This window comes from Gopherus flavomarginatus, chromosome 23, assembly GCF_025201925.1.
Source record: "Gopherus flavomarginatus isolate rGopFla2 chromosome 23, rGopFla2.mat.asm, whole genome shotgun sequence".
NCBI classification, from domain to species: domain Eukaryota; kingdom Metazoa; phylum Chordata; order Testudines; family Testudinidae; genus Gopherus; species Gopherus flavomarginatus.
The window spans coordinates 18487186-18504043 of NC_066639.1; the positions used below are offsets into that span (position 1 = coordinate 18487186).

General features: G+C 60.4%; 2 long non-coding RNA genes across 2 annotated transcripts in view; one reads left to right on the forward strand and one right to left on the reverse strand.

The window, feature by feature from the left end:
* LOC127039625 (uncharacterized) overlaps window positions 1-16858 on the reverse strand; it is a 125917-nt gene that overhangs the window by 96897 nt on the left and 12162 nt on the right. The gene's annotated exons all lie outside the window — the stretch shown is intronic.
* LOC127039626 (uncharacterized) lies at window positions 10912-13213 on the forward strand. The gene is made up of 3 exons (XR_007771227.1): window positions 10912-10963; window positions 11377-11461; window positions 12865-13213. It is a non-coding gene; the product is annotated as an uncharacterized LOC127039626 (long non-coding RNA).

Genomic DNA, 16858 nt, shown 5'->3' on the forward strand with positions numbered 1-16858 from the left:
TGGAGGGGTCCCACGGGGTCTTAGGGGGTTGGGGGGTGCACAGATACCTGCGTCCAAGCTGGTAGGGTCCCTGGGGAGCTTAGGGGATTTTTGGGGGCACAGATACCTACGTCCAGACTGTAGGCATCCCTGGGGGGCTTAGGGGGCTCATGGAGGCACAGATACCTAAGTCCGGGCTGCAGGAGTACCCAGGATTATTACGGGGTTCGTTGGGGGCACAGATTCCTAAATCCAGGCGGTAGGGGTCCTAGGGGGCTTAGCGGGTTCGGGGGGGCACAGATCTTTATCCAGGCTGGAGGGGTCCCTGGGGGTTTGGGGGGTTGTGGGGTGAACAGATACATATGTCCAGGCTTTAGGTGTCCCCAGGAGTATTAGGGGGTTCATGGGGCGCACAGATACCTACGTCCAGGCTGGAGGGCTCCCTAGGGGGATTTGGGGGTTCGTGGTGGGCACAGATACCTACATCCAGGCTGGAGGGGTCCCTGGTGGTCTTAGGGGATCGTGGGGGGTACAGATAGCTAGGTCCAACCTGGAGGTATCCCTGGGGGACTTAGGGGTTTGTGGGGGGCACAGATACCTACGTACAACCTCTAAGGGTTCTTGTTGGAATTAGGGGTGTTGTGGGGGGCTCAGATACCTACGTCGAGAATGGAGGGGTCCCAGGGGGATTGGGGGTCTGGGGAGGTACAGATACCTATGTCCAGGTTGGAGGGGTCCCGTGGAGCTTAGGGGGTTTGTGGGCGCCACAGATACCTAGGTCCAGGTTGTACAAGTCCTGGGTGGATTAGGGTGTTTGTGGGGGGGACAGATACGTAAGTCCAGGCTGTAGGGCTCCCAATGTGCTTCGGAGGGTTGTGGGGGTACAGATATCTAGGTCCAGGCTGTAGGGGTCCCTGGGGGTCTTAGGGGGCTGTGGGGGGCACAAATACCTATGTCGAGGCTGGAGGGTTCCTGGGGGCTTAGGGGGTTCATGGTGGGCACAAATACCTACATCCAGGCTGGAGGGTTCCTGGGGGGTGGCTTATGGGGTTCGAGGGGCAGCACAGATACCTGTCACCAGACTGTAGGGGTCCCTGGGGTGCTTAGGGGATTTTGGGGGGGCCCAGATACTTACGACCAGGCTGGAGGGGTCCACGGGGTTATTAGGGGGTTCGTGGGGAGCACAAATACCTTTGTCCAGCCTGGAGGGGTTCCTGGGCAGTTAGGGGGTTCGTGGGGGGCACAGATACCTACATCTAGGCTTGAGGAGTCCCTGGGGTGCTCAGGCAGTAGTGGGTATCACAGATAACTACGTCCAGGATGTAGGGGTCCCTTGTGGGCTTAGGGGATTTTGGGGGGCCCCAGATACTTACGACGAGGCTGGAGGGGTCCACGGGGTTATTAGGGGGTTTGTGGGGAGCACAAATACCTTTGTCCAGCCTGGAGGGGTTCCTGGGCAGTTAGGGGGTTCATGGGGGGAACGATACCTACGTCCAGGCTGGAGGGGTTCCTGGGGATTTAGGGGGTTTGTGGGGGGCACAGATACCTATGTCCAGTCTGTATGGCTCCAGGGGATGCTTACGGGGGTTTTGGGTGGCAGAGATACCGATGTCCAGGCTGTAGTGGTCCCGGGGGGATTAGGGGGTTGCGGGGGGCGCACAGATACCTACGTCCAGGCTGGAGGGGTCCCTGGGGGGGGGGTGAGGGGGTGTGTAGGAGGCACAGATAACTACGTCCAGGCTGTATGGGTACATGGGGGGCTTAGGGGATTTGTGGAGGGCACAGATACCTATGTCAAGGCTGTAGGGGTGCCTGGGGGCCCTAGGGGGTTTGTGTGGGGCCAAAATACCTATGCCCAGGCTTTCCGGGTCATGGGGGCTTAGGGCATTCGTGGTGGCACAGATACCTACGTCCAGGCTGGTTGGGACCCTGGGGGAGTTATGGGGGCTGTGGGGGGCATAGGTACCTACGTCCAGGCTGTAGAGATCCCGGTGGGGATTAGGGGCTCCGTAGCTGTCCAGGGGTGTCTTAGGGGGTTGGGGTGGGCACAGATACCTATGTCCAGGCTGTAGGGGTCCCTGGGGAGCTTAGGGCTTTTTTGGGCTGCCCAGATTGCTACATGCATGCTGTAGCGGTTCTGGGAGGCTCAGGGGATTTGAGGGGGGTACAGACAACTCCGTCCAGGCTGTAGGGGTCTCGGCAGGGCTTAGGGGTATGCGGGGGGCACAGATACCTATATCCAGGCTGTAGGGGTCTCTGGGTGCCTTAGGGGTTTTGGGGGGTTCCCAGATACTTACTTCCATGCTGTTAGGGACCCTGGAAGGCTTAGTGAATTTGTTGGGGGCACAGATACCTACGTTCAGGCTGTAGGGGACCCTGGAAGGCTTAGGGGGTTCGTGGGTGGTACAGATACCTACATCCACGCTGGAGGGGTCTTGGGGTGGCTTATGGGGTTTGGGCTGGGGCACAGATAACTATCTCCAGACTGTAGGTGTCCCTGGGGGGCTTAGGGTTTTTTTTTGGGAGCCCAGATACGTACCTCCATGCTGTACGGATCCAGGGGGGCTTAGGGCTTCGTGGGGGGCACAGTTACCTACGTCCGGACTGGAGGTGTCCTTGGGGGGTTTAAGGGATTCGTTGGGTGCACACATATGTATGTCCAGGCTGAAGGGGTAAAAGGGGGCTTAGAGGGGTTCTGTGGGGCACAGATACCTACGTCCAGGCTGAAGGGGTACAGGGGGGCTTAGGGGGTTTGTGGGGGGCACAGATACTTGCCTCCAGACTGGAGGGGTCGTGAAGGGGCTTAAGGGGCTTGTGGGGGCACAGATACCTACGTCCAGACTGTAGAGGGCCCAGGGAGGCTTAGGGCTTGGCTACACTGGAGAGTTGCAGCGCTGGTGGTGGGTTTACAGCGTTGCAGCTTACTCACCGTCCACACTTGCAAGGCACATACAGCGCTGCATCTCCCTGGCTGCAGCGCTGGCTGTACTCCTGCTCTGCCTGGGGTATAACGAGTGCAGCGCTGGGGATGCAGCGCTGCTCCACAAATGTGGCCACCAAAAGCGCTTTAATTGGCCTCCGAGGTATTTGGAGATGTCCCAGAATGCCTGTTCAGCCACTCTGCTGTTTTGTTGTGAACTCCGGGCTCCCAGAGCTGCTTATCTAAAAAACAAACACAGCTCGTTTGCTCGAGCAGAGGCAGGCAGGGGGATTCTTTCAGAGTGTTCACAGCTAGTGTTTGCTTGAGGAGAGAAGCAACACGGCGGGGGGGAGGGGGGAGTCTGTTTTGGAGCAGCTGCTTATGTGGTCTGAAGGCTATTTAGGAGTGCATAATTTGCATTTAGTGAATAAGAGAGGGGTGGGGGAAGGGCTCAAAACTTTTAAAATGATTGAAGGTAGGTGCTGTGTATCTTCCAGTCCTTAGAACTTGCAAGGCAGGGAGCTGACACAGTGTCAGCTCCAAAAATCCACTCTCTCTGTCTCCCCCACGCTCCCTGTCACACTCCACCCCGCCCCCCTCTTTTGAAAAGGACGTTGCAGCCACTTGAACACTGGGATAGCTGCCCACAATGCACCACTCCCAGCAGCGCTGCAAATGTGGCCACACTGCAGCGCTGGTAGCTGTCAGTGTGGCCACCCTGCGACGCTTTCCCTACACAGCTGTACGAAGATAGCTGTAACTCCCAGCGCTGCAAACCTGCAAGTGTAGCCAAGGCCTAAGTGGGTTTCCTGTTGGCACAGATATCTATGTCCAGGCTATAGGGGTCCCTTCGGGGCTTAGGGGGTTTGTGGGGGCACAGATACTTACGTCCAGGCTGGAGGGGGCCCGTGGGGTCTTAGGAGGTTCTTGGGGGGCACAGACAAATAAGTCCATGCTCGAAGGGTCCCGGGTGGACTTAACGGGGTTTGTGGGCGGGTACAGAAACCTGCATTCAGGCTGGAGGGTTCCCGGATGGGCTTAGGGGGTTCTTTGGGGGCACAGATATCTATGTCCAGGCTGGAGGGGTCCTGGGGGTCTTAGGAGTTTATGTGGGTACAGATACCTACATCTAGGCTGTTGAGGTCAATAGGGAGCTTAGCGGGTTTGTGAGGGCACAGATACCTACGTTCAGACTGTAGGGGATCCTGGGGGGTGAGGGGATTTCTGAGGGGCACAGTTACCTATGTCCAAGCAGGATGGGTCCAGGTGGGTCTTAGGGGGTTTATGGGGGGTACATGTACCAACGTCAAGAGTGTAGAGGTCCCTGGGGGGATTAAGATGTTCATGGGGGCACAGATACTTACGTCCCGGCTGTAGGACTCTCTGGCAGACTTAGTGGATTTGTGGTGGCACAGACACCTACGTCCAGGCTGTTGGGATCCCTGGGGGGCTTAGGAGGATTGTGGGGGGTGCAGATACCTACGTCCAGGCAGTAGGGATCCCTGAGGGGCTTAGGGGTTTCTTGGGGGGCCCAGATACCTACGTCCATGCTGTAGGGGTCCCGGGGGGACTTATGGGGGTTGGTGGGGGGCACAGATACCTACGTCCAGGTTGGAGGTGTCCCTGGAGGAATTAATGAGCTTCTGGGGGGGCAGTGATACCTACATCCAGGCTGTAAGTGTCCCGGGGGGATTCGGGGGTTCATGGGGGTCTCAGATACCTACATCCAGGCTGTAGGGGTCCCAGGGGGCTAAGATGGGTTCTGGGGGGGCACAGATATGAAAGTCCAGGCTGTAGGGGTCCTGGGATGGATTAGGGAGTTTCTGGGCAGCAAAGATATCTACGTCCCAACTGTATGGGTCCCTGGAGGGTTTAGGGAGTTGTGGGGGGCACAGATACCTACGTCCAGGCTGTAGGGGTCCAGGGGAGGCTTAGGGGGTTTGGGAAGGGTCACGGATACCTACGTTCAGGCTGGAGGGGTCGCTGTGAATCCTGGGGGTTTATGGGGGGCCCAGATACCTATGTCCTGGCTGCAGAGGTCCTGGGAGGCTTAGGGTATTTGTAGGAGGCACAGATACCTAGGTCTAGGCTGTAGGGGTCCCTGGGGGTTAGGGGTTTTGTCAGGGGCAAGATACCTACGTCCCGGCTGTAGGGATCCAGGGTGGATTAGGGGGTTGTGAGGGGCACAGATGCCTACTTCCAGGCTGTAGGGTTTCCTGGGGGGTTAGGGGGTTTCTGAGGGGCACAGTTACCTACATCCAGGCTGGAGGGGTCTAACGGGGCTTGGGGGTTTTAGGGGCTCACAGATATCTAGGTGTAGACTGGAGGGGTCCCGGGTGGCTTAGGGGGTTTAAGGGGGGGTACAGATACCAATGTCCATTCTGTAAAGGTCCCTGGAGGCTTAGGGGGTTCATGGGGACACAGATACCTATGTCCAGGCTGTAGGGGTCCCTGGGGCACTTAGCTGGTTTGTCGGGAGCCAAGATACCTACGTCAAGGCTGTAGGGGTCCCGGAGGGGATTACGGGGTTGTGGGGGGCACAGATACCTATGTTCAGGCTGTAGGGGTTCCTGGGGGGTTAGGGGGTTTCTGAGGATCACAGTTACCTACATCCAGGCTGGAGGGGTCTGGGGGGACTTAGGGGGTTTTAGGGGGTCACAGATACCTAGGTGCAGACTAGAGGGGTCCCGGGGGGCTTAGGGGGTTCGTTGGGGGCTCAGATACCTACCTCCAGGCTGGAGGAATCCCATGGGGCTTAGGGGGTGTGTGGGGGGCACAGATAAGACTGTCCAGGCTGTTGGGGTCCCGGGAGCATTAGGGGGTTTGTGGGGGGCTGAGATACCTGCATCCAGGCTATAGGGGTCCCTGGGAGCTTAGGGGATTTGTGGGGGGCGCAGATACCTACGTTCAGGCTGTAGGGTTACCTTGGGTGCTTATGAGTTTGTGCGGGGCAAAGATACCTACGTCCAGGTTGGAAGGGTCTGGAGAGGGATTACTGAGTTTTTTGGGGGCAGATATACCTACATCCAGGCTGTAGGGGTCCCGGGGGGCTTAGGGGGTTTGTGGGGGGCACAGATATCTATGTCCAGACTCAAGGGGTCCCTGGGGTACTTAGGAGGTTGTGGGTTGAGCAGATACCTACGTCCCAGTTGGAGGGGGCCCTGGGGAACTTAGGGAGTTTGTGGGGGGTACATATACCTACAGCCAGGCTGGAGGGGGCCCTAGGGGTTTTAGGGGGCTTGTGGAGGGCAGAGATACCTATGTCCACGCTGGAGAAGTCCTGGTGGGGGGGCTTAGGGGGTTCCTGGTGGGCAGAAATAGCTACGTCCAGGCTGGAGGAGTTCTGGGGGTATAAGGAGGTTGGGGGGGGGCACAGACACCTATATCAAGGCTGTAGGCATCCCGGGATTGCTTTGGGGCATTTTGGGGGTGCTGATACCTACGTCCATGCTGTAGGGGTCGCTGGGATGATCAGTGGGTTCGTGAGCGTGCACAGATACCTACGTCCAGGCTTCAGGGGTCCTGGAGGGGCTTAGGGGGTGTCACGGAGTGTGGGGGAGTCCAGTCCTGCACCCCTCTTCCTGGGACTCATAGTGACTCTCAGCTAGGCAGTAAAACAGAAGGGTTTTTTTGGCCAACAGGAACAAAGGATACAGCAGAGCTTTTGGGCACAACCAGGCCCCCAGCTGAGTCCTTCTGGGGCTTCAGGAAGTTTAGTCCCCAGTTTGGGATTCCCTGAATTCCAACCACTCAGCCCAAAACTGAAACTGAACTAACCCAACTGCCTCCAGCCGGCCCCTTCCTGTGTCCAGCTTTGCGGCAAAGGTGCTGACCCCCTCCCTCCTGCCTAGCTCGAGTTACAGGCTTAGGTCCTGTCCCTCACCTAAAGTCACCCCCTGCTCTCCCATCCCCCACACAGACAGTCCCTGCTCCATCCTATTAATGCACAGAGCATTTCCTGCCTGGAGCAACAGTGACACCGTGTGGCCACGCTGGGAAATGCACAGAGCATTTCCATCACAGAGCAAGAGTGACACCGTGTGGTCTCGCAGGGTAATGCAGTAAGGATATCCCCCACAGAGGAATATTAAAACCATGTGGCCATGCAGGGTAATACACAGAGCGTTTCTCTGACGGAGGAACAGTGACACTGTGTGGCCACACAGGGTAATGCACAGAGCATTTCCTGCATATAGCTACAGTGACACCGTGTGGCCATGCAGGATAACGCACAGAGCATTTCTATCATGGAGCAACAGTGACACAGTGTGGCCGCGACGAGTAATGCACAGAGCATTTCCCGAATGGAGCAACAGTGACACTGTGTGGCCACACCCGGTAATGCACAGAGGATTTCTCTCATAGAAAAATAGTGACACCGTGGGGCCACACTGGATAATGCACAGAGCATTTCCCGAATGGAGCAACAGTGACACCATGTGGCCAACGCAGGGTAATGCACAGAGCATTTCCTACATGGATCAACAGTGACACCGTGTGAACACGAGGGGTAATGCACAGAGCATTTCCTGCATATAGCTACAGTGACACCGTTTGGCCATGCAGGATAATGCACAGAGCATTTCTATCATGGAGCAACAGTGACACAGTGTGGCCGCGACGAGTAATGCACAGAGCATTTCCCTCACGGTAGAACAGTGACACCGTGTGGCCACGTGGGCTAATGCACAGAGCATTTCTCTCATGGAGTAACAGTGAGACCGTATGGCCACGCAGGGTAATGCACAGAGCATTTCCCTCACAGAACAACAGTGACACTGTGTGGCCACGCCAGGTAATGCACAGAGGATTTCTCTCATAGAAAAATAGTGATACGGTGTGGCCACACTGGGTAATGCACAGAGCATTTCCTGAATGGAGCAAGAGTGACACCATGTGGCCACACAGGGTAATGCACAGATCATATCCTGCATGGAGTAACAGTGACATGGTGTGGCTATGCAGGGTAATGCACAGAGCATTTCCTGCATGGAGCAACAGTAACACGGTGTGGCCACACTGGATAATGCACAGAGCATTTCCCGCATGGAGCAACAGTGATACCGTGTGGCCACGCGGGGTAATGCACAGAACATTTCCTGCCTGGAGCTACAGTGACACAATGTGACCACACTGGGTAACGCATGAAGGATATCCCTCACAGAGCAACAGTGACACTGTGTGGCCACGCCAGGTAATGCACAGAGGATTTATCTCATAGAAAAAGAGTGACACCATGTGGCCACACTGGATAATGCACAGAGCATTTTCCGCATGGACCAACAGTGACACTGTGTGGCCACGCAGGGTAATGCACTAAGGATATCTCTCACAGAGCAACAGTGACACTGTGTGACCATGCAGGGTAATGCACAGAGCATTTCCCAAATGGAGCAACAGTGACACCGTGTGAAGAGGTGGGGTAATGCACAGAGCATTTCCTGCATATAGCTACAGTGACACCGTTTGGCCATGCAGGATAACGCATAGAGCATTTCTATCATGGAGCAACAGTGACACAGTGTGGCCGCGACGAGTAATGCACAGAGCATTTCCCTCACGGTAGAACAGTGACACCGTGTGGCTACGTGGGCTAATGCACAGAGCATTTCCCGAATGGAGCAACAGTGACACCGTGTGAAGAGGTGGGGTAATGCACAGAGCATTTCCTGCATATAGCTACAGTGACATGGTGTGGCCATGCAGGATAACGCACAGAGCATTTCCCTCACGGTAGAACAGTGACACAGTGTGGCCACGTGGGTAATGCACAGAGCATTTCTTGCATGGAGCAAGAGTGACACCCTGGGGCCACACAGGGTAATGCACAGAGCATTTCTATCATGGAGCAACAGTGACACTGTATGGCCACGCAGGGTAATGCACAGAACATTTCCCTCACAAGGCAACAGTGACACTGTGTGGCCACGCCAGGTAATGCACAGAGGATTTCTCTCATAGAAAAATAGTGACACCGTGGGTCAACACTGGGTAATGCACAGAGCATTTCCTGCCTGGAGCTACAGTGACAGTGAAGTTTCCAAGCTGTATTAAGTTAACTTTCAGTTGTAAACTTTTGAAATGTTTCGTTCCGTGGAACGAACGGTTCAGAGTTGCAAACAACTGCTGTTCCTGAGGGAAACCCCCAGACTCTGCCCTAGCGACTGGTTGTCTAACACCTGTGGCCAGTCCTCTCTTGACTCGCAATGTGTTTCAGTACCAGAGACGCAGTAAAATCTCATCACGGCTTAGGCAGCGTTGGGGAGCACAGTTGAACAGGACGGTGATAGTCAGCAGATTATGGCTTTTCAAGTGATACCGTAGACTGTCGCTGGGTGTTGTGTGTGCAGGTAGATGAGTCGTTCCCCAAAGAGATCGGTCTAGACCGAGTGTGAGAGGCACAGAGGGGAAGGAACTTACCCAAGCAGGCTGCTGGCAGAGCCAAGGGATGGAAACCAGGAGTCCTGGGTCCTAACCTCCCCTGCTCTGACCCACCAGCCCCTACTCCCCTCCCAGAGCCAGGGAGAGAACCCAGGAGTCCTGGCTCCCAGCCCCCCCTGCTCTGACCCACCAGCCCCCACTCCCCTCCCAGAGCCGGGGGGAGAACCCAGGAGTCCTGGCTCCCAGCCCCCCCTGTTCTAACCACTAGACCCCCTGCCCTCCATAGAACTGGACTGCCATGACCATGCATGTGTGCCCAAAGACACTGCCATCATGACTGCTCTCTCGGGGGCCCATGGGGGTATCTGGCTGCCCCTCCACCCCCCCGCTGGGAGGAGGTGGAGGTCTCCATCCTGCACTGATTTCCTCCCCCCCCGCCCCATGCCAGGTGAGCCAGTGGTACGAGCTGGTGGTGTTCACGGCCAGCATGGAGATCTACAGCTCCGCGGTGGCCGACAAGCTGGACAACAACAGGAGTATCCTCAAGAGAAGGTATTACCGGCAGGTGAGTGGGGGGTGCAGAGATGGCAGGGGAGGGACGATGGGGAAGGAGGGGTGGGGTCTGGGGAGCAGAGTGGGGGGAACTGAGGGTGGAGCTTAGGTGTGGCTGGGGGTGTGGCTTTGGAGAGGGTGGCTGGGGGTGGAGCTTAGATGGAGCTGGGGTGTGGCTTTGGAGAGGGGGCTGGGGGTGGAGCTTAGATGGAGCTGGGGTGTGGCTTTGGAGAGCAGAGTGGGGGGAACTGAGGGTGGAGCATAGGTGTGGCTGGGGGTGTGGCTTTGGAGAGGGGGGCTTGGGGTGGAGCTTAGATGGAGCTGGGGTGTGGCTTTGGAGAGCAGAGTGGGGGGAACTGAGGGTGGAGCTTAGGTGTGGCTGGGGGTGTGGCTTTGGAGAGGAGGGCTGGGGGTGGAGCTTAGATGGAGCTGGGGTGTGGCTTTGGAGAGCAGAGTGGGGGGAACTGAGGGTGGAGCTTAGGTGGAGCTGAGGGCGTGGCTTTGGAGAGCAGAGGAGGGATGGGGTGGAGCTGAGGTGGAGCTGGGGGCGTGGCTTTGGAGAGCAGAGGAGGGATGGGGTGGAGCTTAGGTGGAGCTGGGGGCGTGGCTTTGGAGTGGGGGACTGGGGGTGGAGCTTAGATGGGGTAGGGGGCGTAGCTTTGGAGAGCAGGGGGACTGGGGGTGGAGCTTAGAGAAATCAGTGGGGGCTAGGGGGAGCAGGGTGAAGGGGCTGGGGCAGAGCATAGGGAGTCTGGGGGCAGGGCTTTCGGGGAGCAGGGGATGGGGCGGAGCTTACAGGGAGCTGGGGCGGGGCTTTGGTTAGAAGAGCTAAGGAGAAGAGGGCGTGGCTTCAGCTGGTGGGAGGGAGCAGCCAGTTGCCTGCTGGGTGGCTGCTGGGGTGCCCCTGCATTCCCCCCCGTCCCCCTAATCTCCCAGCATGGCCCTGGTGGGGGGGAGGAGTGTGGGCTGGGGCACTGGGGGGGCACCCTAGGGGTTAGTAGCCACTCACCCCCCACGCCCCCGCCTCTCCCCCTCCCCAGCACTGCACTTTGGAGCTGGGCAGCTACATCAAGGACCTGTCGAGTGTCGTCATCCTGGACAACTCGCCGGGCGCCTACTGGAGCCATCCAGGTACGAGCCAGCCCCCTGCACTACCCCCTAGCCCCCACGCCCCTCTCGGGGCCGGGAGAGAACCCAGGAGTCCTGGCTCCCAGCCCCCCCTGCTCTGACCCACCAGCCCCAACTCCCCTCCCAGAGCTGGGGAGAGAACCCAGGAGTCCTGGCTCTCAGCCCCCCCTGCTCTAACCCCCAGCTGCCTCCTGATTGCGCTAATGTCCTGACTGAAGAGAAGTGGCTCACCCCAAATGGATGGGGAGGGATCATGAGCCACAGAGATGCCCCCCCCCGGGTTCTGCTGGGGTACGGGAGGTGGGGCAGCATCTGGGTATGTGGTACTGCGGGGGGGGAGGAGGATGTACACCTCCCCTTCCCCAGTTGGCCAGCGCCGCCCCTTTAAGAGGCGTCCGTCTGTCCCTCTCTCCTAGACAATGCCATCCCCATCAAGTCGTGGTTCAGCGACCCCAGCGACACGGCCCTGCTCATCCTGCTGCCCATGCTGGACGCCCTGAGGTACCCGCCGGGGGCTGGGGGCCAGGACGCCGGGGTTCTCTAGGGAGGGGACGAGGGGCTGGGAGCCAGGCCTCCTGGATTCCCTCCCAGCACCAGGAGGGAAGTGGGGGCTGGAGGGTTAGAGCACGGGGGGCTGGGAGCCAGGACTCCTGGGTTCTCCCCCTTTCTCTGGGAGGGGAGTGGGGCCTGGGGGTTAGAGCAGGGGGGCTGGGAGTCGGGACTCCTGGGTTCTCTCCCCGGCTCCGGGAGGGGAGTGGGGGCTGGTGGGTTAGAGCAGAGGGTGGCTGGGAGCCAGGACTCCTGGGTTCTCTCCCCGGCTCTGGGAGGGGAGTGGGGGCTGGTGGGTTAGAGCAGGGGGGGCTGGGAGTCAGGACTCCTGTTCTCTCCCCGGCTCTGGGAGGCGAGTGGGGGCTGGTGGGTTAGAGCAGGGGGGGCTAGGAGCCAGGACTCCTGGGTTCTCTCCCCGGGTCTGGAAGGGGAGTGGGGGCTGGTGGGTCAGAGCAGAGGGGGGCTGGGAGCCAGGACTCCTGGGTTCTCTCCCCGGCTCTGGGAGGCGAGTGGGGGCTGGTGGGTTAGAGCGGGGGGGCTAGGAGCCAGGACTCCTGGGTTTTCTCCCCGGCTCTGGGAGGGGAGTGGGGGCTGGTGGGTCAGAGCATGGGGGCTGGGAGCCAGGACACCTGGGTTCTCTCCCCGGCTCTGGGAGGGGAGTGGGGGCTGGTGGGTCAGAGCATGGGGTCTGGGAGCCAGGACTCCTGGGTTCTCTCCCCGGCTCTGGGAGGGGAGTGGGGGCTGGTGGGTCAGAGCATGGGGTCTGGGAGCCAGGACTCCTGGGTTCTCTCCCCGGCTCTGGGAGGGGAGTGGGGGCTGGTGGGTCAGAGCATGGGGTCTGGGAGCCAGGACTCCTGAGTTCTCTCCCTGGCTCCGCTTAAAACCCCGCACTGTTCTGAGCTGGAGATCCAGGCGGTCGCAGGCAGAAGGGTTGGACCCTGATGCCTCAGTATCCGACAGACCCCCCGACCCACGCCACAGAGCCCAGGCTGACTGAGCAGGATGCTCCTGTGTGGGGCCGAGCCCTGAATCCTTGCGGCACTACCCTGCCGGGCGCCCTCCTCTCTGGAGTCGCGTCTCCACCTGCCTGGGTTACTAACTGTTGACTGATCCACCCTCCAGGAACTTTATTGTCCCGATCCCTTTACATTTTTGGCGGTCGCGATGTCCTGTGGCGAGGAGTTCCCCAGGTCAATTATTAGGTGGTGATCCAGCAAGGTGGATCCTTTGAAACTGCACAGTCTCTGTGCTGGTACCTAGGGGTCCCTCGCTCAAAGGGGTCTGGTTAATTAGAAGAGGGGGCTGGGAGCCAGGACTCCTGGGTTCCCTCCTAACGCTTCCCTTCCCCTCCCCAGGTTCACAGCAGACGTGCGGTCGGTGCTGAGCCGGAACCTCCATCAGCACCGCCTCTGGTGACGTCAGCACCTCCTTTCTTCAGGCGTTGGCCCCTGACCTCCGCAGGATCCCACCTCTGCCACCATCACCACCACGTGGACTCTGCCACCGATTCCTGAACTCTGGAGAAGAGCGGAGGGGGGGTCACCCCCCCCAATTCCCCACCAACCTACTCCCCCCCACACCCGGCCCTGTGCCAAGAATGGGCGGGGACTGACTCGGAGGGCGGAGCTTATCCGGCAGCGGGACAAAGAAAGGGGGTGTGCAGCTTCACGGCACGCGGATGGACGTGTCCGATCAGGCCCGGGGGGGTGGTCTGGTTTTACAAGACTCTGCCCCCCCCCCCTCCTCCGGCCTTGTACAAAGACCTCGTTTTTTCTTTTCGTTTCCTTTTTCGTTCTGTTCTTCCCTCCACTTCTCCCCGGGTTGGAGCCGCTGGATTTTTTTTTTTGCCCGGGGGAGGTGTTGGGTCTCGGATCTGTGCCCAAGGGACGACCCTTCTCTGTTGGGTTCTTTCCTCGGACACGGGAGGAGAAGGAAAACCCGGGTGGGAAATTATAGCCGCTAAGCAAGGCCAGAACCGGTGCTCTGTTCGGAGAGTTTTTACACCCCCCAGCCCGCTCCACATGTTCAACAGCTGGAGTCTTGCGCAGGGAGATGGAACGATTCTGGCCCCGGCTCTGGGAGGGAAGTGGGGGCTGCTGGGTCAGAGTAGGGGTGGGGCTGGGGGCCAGGACTCCTGGGTTCTCTCCCTGGCTCTGGGAGGGGTGTGGGGGCTGCTGGGTCAGAGCAGGGGTGGGGCTGGGAGCCAGGACTCCTGGGTTCCCTCCGTGGCTCTCGGAGGGGAGTGGGGGTTGGTGGGTTAGAGCAGGGGGGGGCTGGGAGCCAGGACTCCTGGGTTCTCTCCCTGGCTCTGTGAGGGGCGTGGGGCTGAGGGAGTGGTGATGGGAAGGCACGTGAGCGCTGGGGCAGCCGCCACCGGAGGCCTGAGGCTGCCTGGGGTCAGGGCCCAGTTGGTTCATAAGCAACAGGGCCCATGTGTCTCCCACTTGGCCTCTGTGCCTCAGTTTCCCCAGTTGCCAGAGGCCTTGGTTGGCTACAGTTCTCAGCCAGTAGGGGAGTGAGGGATTGAGGGTGGGGCCTGTTGTGAGGGGTGAAGCTGGGTTGAAGGATCAGCTGATGCACCATCAGCCCCACCTGCGGCAGGATGGAACCCAGGCGTCCTGGCTCCCAGTCTCCTGTTCTGGGGGAGATGGGGGCACCTACGGTCCTGCTGTGCTGTGGGTTTGAAAGATGGTGTCTTAGCCAGGGGGCACTGTGGGGGGCTCAGCAGGGGGCAGGTGGGGCTGGTCCCAGGTTGGCATCAGGGACAGCTGTGGGGCACAGCCCATCTGTTTTGATTGGAAGAGTAAAATACCCCTCTGAGGTCACACAATCCGCAGGTACGTTCCTGGCGCGGGGGGAACTGTGGGGTCAGGGCCAGGTTCTGTTTTCAGGCACTTCCTGCTGCTCCCTGCCACCCCCAGGGTGCAGTGACTCATGGGAGCGTCCCGTGGCAGATGTGTGGGGCACGGGGGTGGTACTGTTCCTCGAATGCTGAATACAGCACTGGGGAGGGGATCCTGGGCAACCGGCCGCCCCGCCCCAGAGGTGGGCGCATCTCAGCGCTGGGCGAGGGGTCCCTGGGTAACCAGCCGCCCTGCCCCAGAGGTGGCTGCATCTCAGTGCAGGGCAAAAGGTCCCTGGATAACCGGCCGCCCTCCCCCAGATGGGGGGGCGCATCTCCGCACTGGGTGAGGGGTCCCTGTGTAACCGGCCGCCCTGCCCCAGAGGTGGGCGCATCTCAGAGCCTGTTTCAAGCCAGGCGTTTCTGGGTGTGGGGCAGGGCAGCTGAGGTACTCGACATCCTGGTGGTGACTCACTTCCCTGTGGGTGGAGCTGACCTGGGACTCAAAAGGGGAAGCCAGAGCCTGGGGGGTTGGGCGGGGCTGAGATAGGCTATGGTGGTGGTGGAGGGGGGGTCTCTTTGGGGAGCCCCTCCCCTCATCAATCTGCGCTCCCCCTCCCCACCCCTGCTTTGTGGGTAAACCCCTTCCCACGCAGCAACGAGGTGCGTGATACATGGTCCCCCAGCTCCCTCCACCCTGCTCTAACCACCAGACCCCACTCCCCTCCCAGAGCCGGGGAGAGAACCCAGGAGTCCTAGCTCCCAGCCCCCCTGCTCTAACCACCAGTCCCCACTCCCCTCCCAGAGCCGGGAAGAGAACCCAGGAGTCCTGGCTCCCAGCCCCCCTGCTCTAACCACCGGTCCCCACTCCCCTCCCAGAGCCAGGGAGAGAACCCAGGCGTCCTGGCTCCCAGGCCCTCCCCCTCACCTGTATTGGACCCTCCCCCACTCAAGGCTTTCCCCCCCCTCCCTTGGTCTCTTCCCACTGCTGCCCCAATGGTTTCACCCACCTGTCGGGGCCCCCCATTTCCTTTTTGGTTTCTTCCACAATAACCCCCCCTCTTGGGTCCCCTTACATGGTTCCTCCCTCCCCATTGGCCACGCACCCCGTCCGCCCCGCCCCTTCCTCCCATTGGTCTCTCCCTCCGCTCCCCTCGCTCGGTCACGGGACCTCTCTCTGAGTATCATCCTCCTCCGGGCCGGATCTTCTTCCCGGCGGGCACGTGATCAAGTCGGCTGCGTGACGTCAGTCACATGACACGTGTTCCTCCGCCCTGGCCGTATCCTTCCGCCAGCTGATTTCTTGGTCAGCTCCCCGCATGGCCACGCCCCCTTCCACAGTGGTCACGCCCCCTCCCCACCGCCCCCTCCCTGGAGTCCTGGCCCCTCCCGCTTATTGGCCGCGGCTCCGTCTCTCCCCCCCCGCCCGCAATATTTTGTTTTGGTGTCAAACTGCCACGCAGCTGGCGCACCGTACGCTACGTGGGGCTCTGTGAATCGCGGCTGTGCGGTTTCCGGCGACGTGGGGAAAGGCCTGGCCTGCGCTATTAGCGTAGCCCCGCCAAGTCCGGCATGAGTCAGGCGGAAGCGGGACTTACGTCCTTTTCGTAGCCCCGGAACACGGGGGTAGGTGGAAGATCAGCCCCTTTACGCCAGGGGCGTAGCTGCGAGGGCGTAAAGAACCCGGCAGTTACGCTAGCGGCGTACGTGGTGGCGGCGGTTGCGCCAGTGGCGCCCGAAATGAGGGGCGGTTCGGGCCGCGGTTACGCCGGTGGCGCAGGAGGTGTGGTGCTTACGTCGGCGGCGCAGGGCTGGCGGTGGTTACGCTAGCGGCGCAGGGAGTCGACGCAGGGCGGGCGGGCGGTCCTTACGCCAGCGGCGCAGGGCAAGCGGTCGTTACGCCAGCGACGCAGGGAGTCGAGGTAGGGCAGGCGGGCGGCCGTTACGCCAGCGGCGCAGGGAGCTGAGGCAAGACGGGCGGCGGTTACGCTAACGGCGCAGGGAGGACGCAGGGCGGGCGGCGGTTACGCCAGCGGCGCATTACAGTCCTTGTTTACGCCAGCGGCGCAGCGAGCCGAGGGAGGGCGGGGGGCGGCCGTTACGCCAGCGGCGCAGGCTAGGTGGCAGTTACGCCAGCGGCGCAGGGAGCCGAGGCAGGGCGGGCGGCTGGCGGTTACGCTAACGGCGCAGGGAGCCGAGGCAGGGCGGGCGGGCGGCGGTTACGCCAGCGGCGCATTTCGGCCGTTGTTTACGCCGGCGGCGCAGCGAGCCGAGGCAGGGCGGGCGGCTGGTGGTTACGCTAACGGCGCAGGGAGCCGAGGCAGGACGGGCGGGCGGCGGTTACGCCAGCGGCGCATTTCGGCCGTTGTTTACGCCGGCGGCGCAGCGAGCCGAGGAAGGGCGGGGGGCTGGCGGTTACGCTAACGGCGCACTGCGGGCGACGGTTACGCTAACGGCGCAGGGAGCCGAGGCAGGGCGGGGGGCTGGCGGTTACGCTAGCGGCGCAC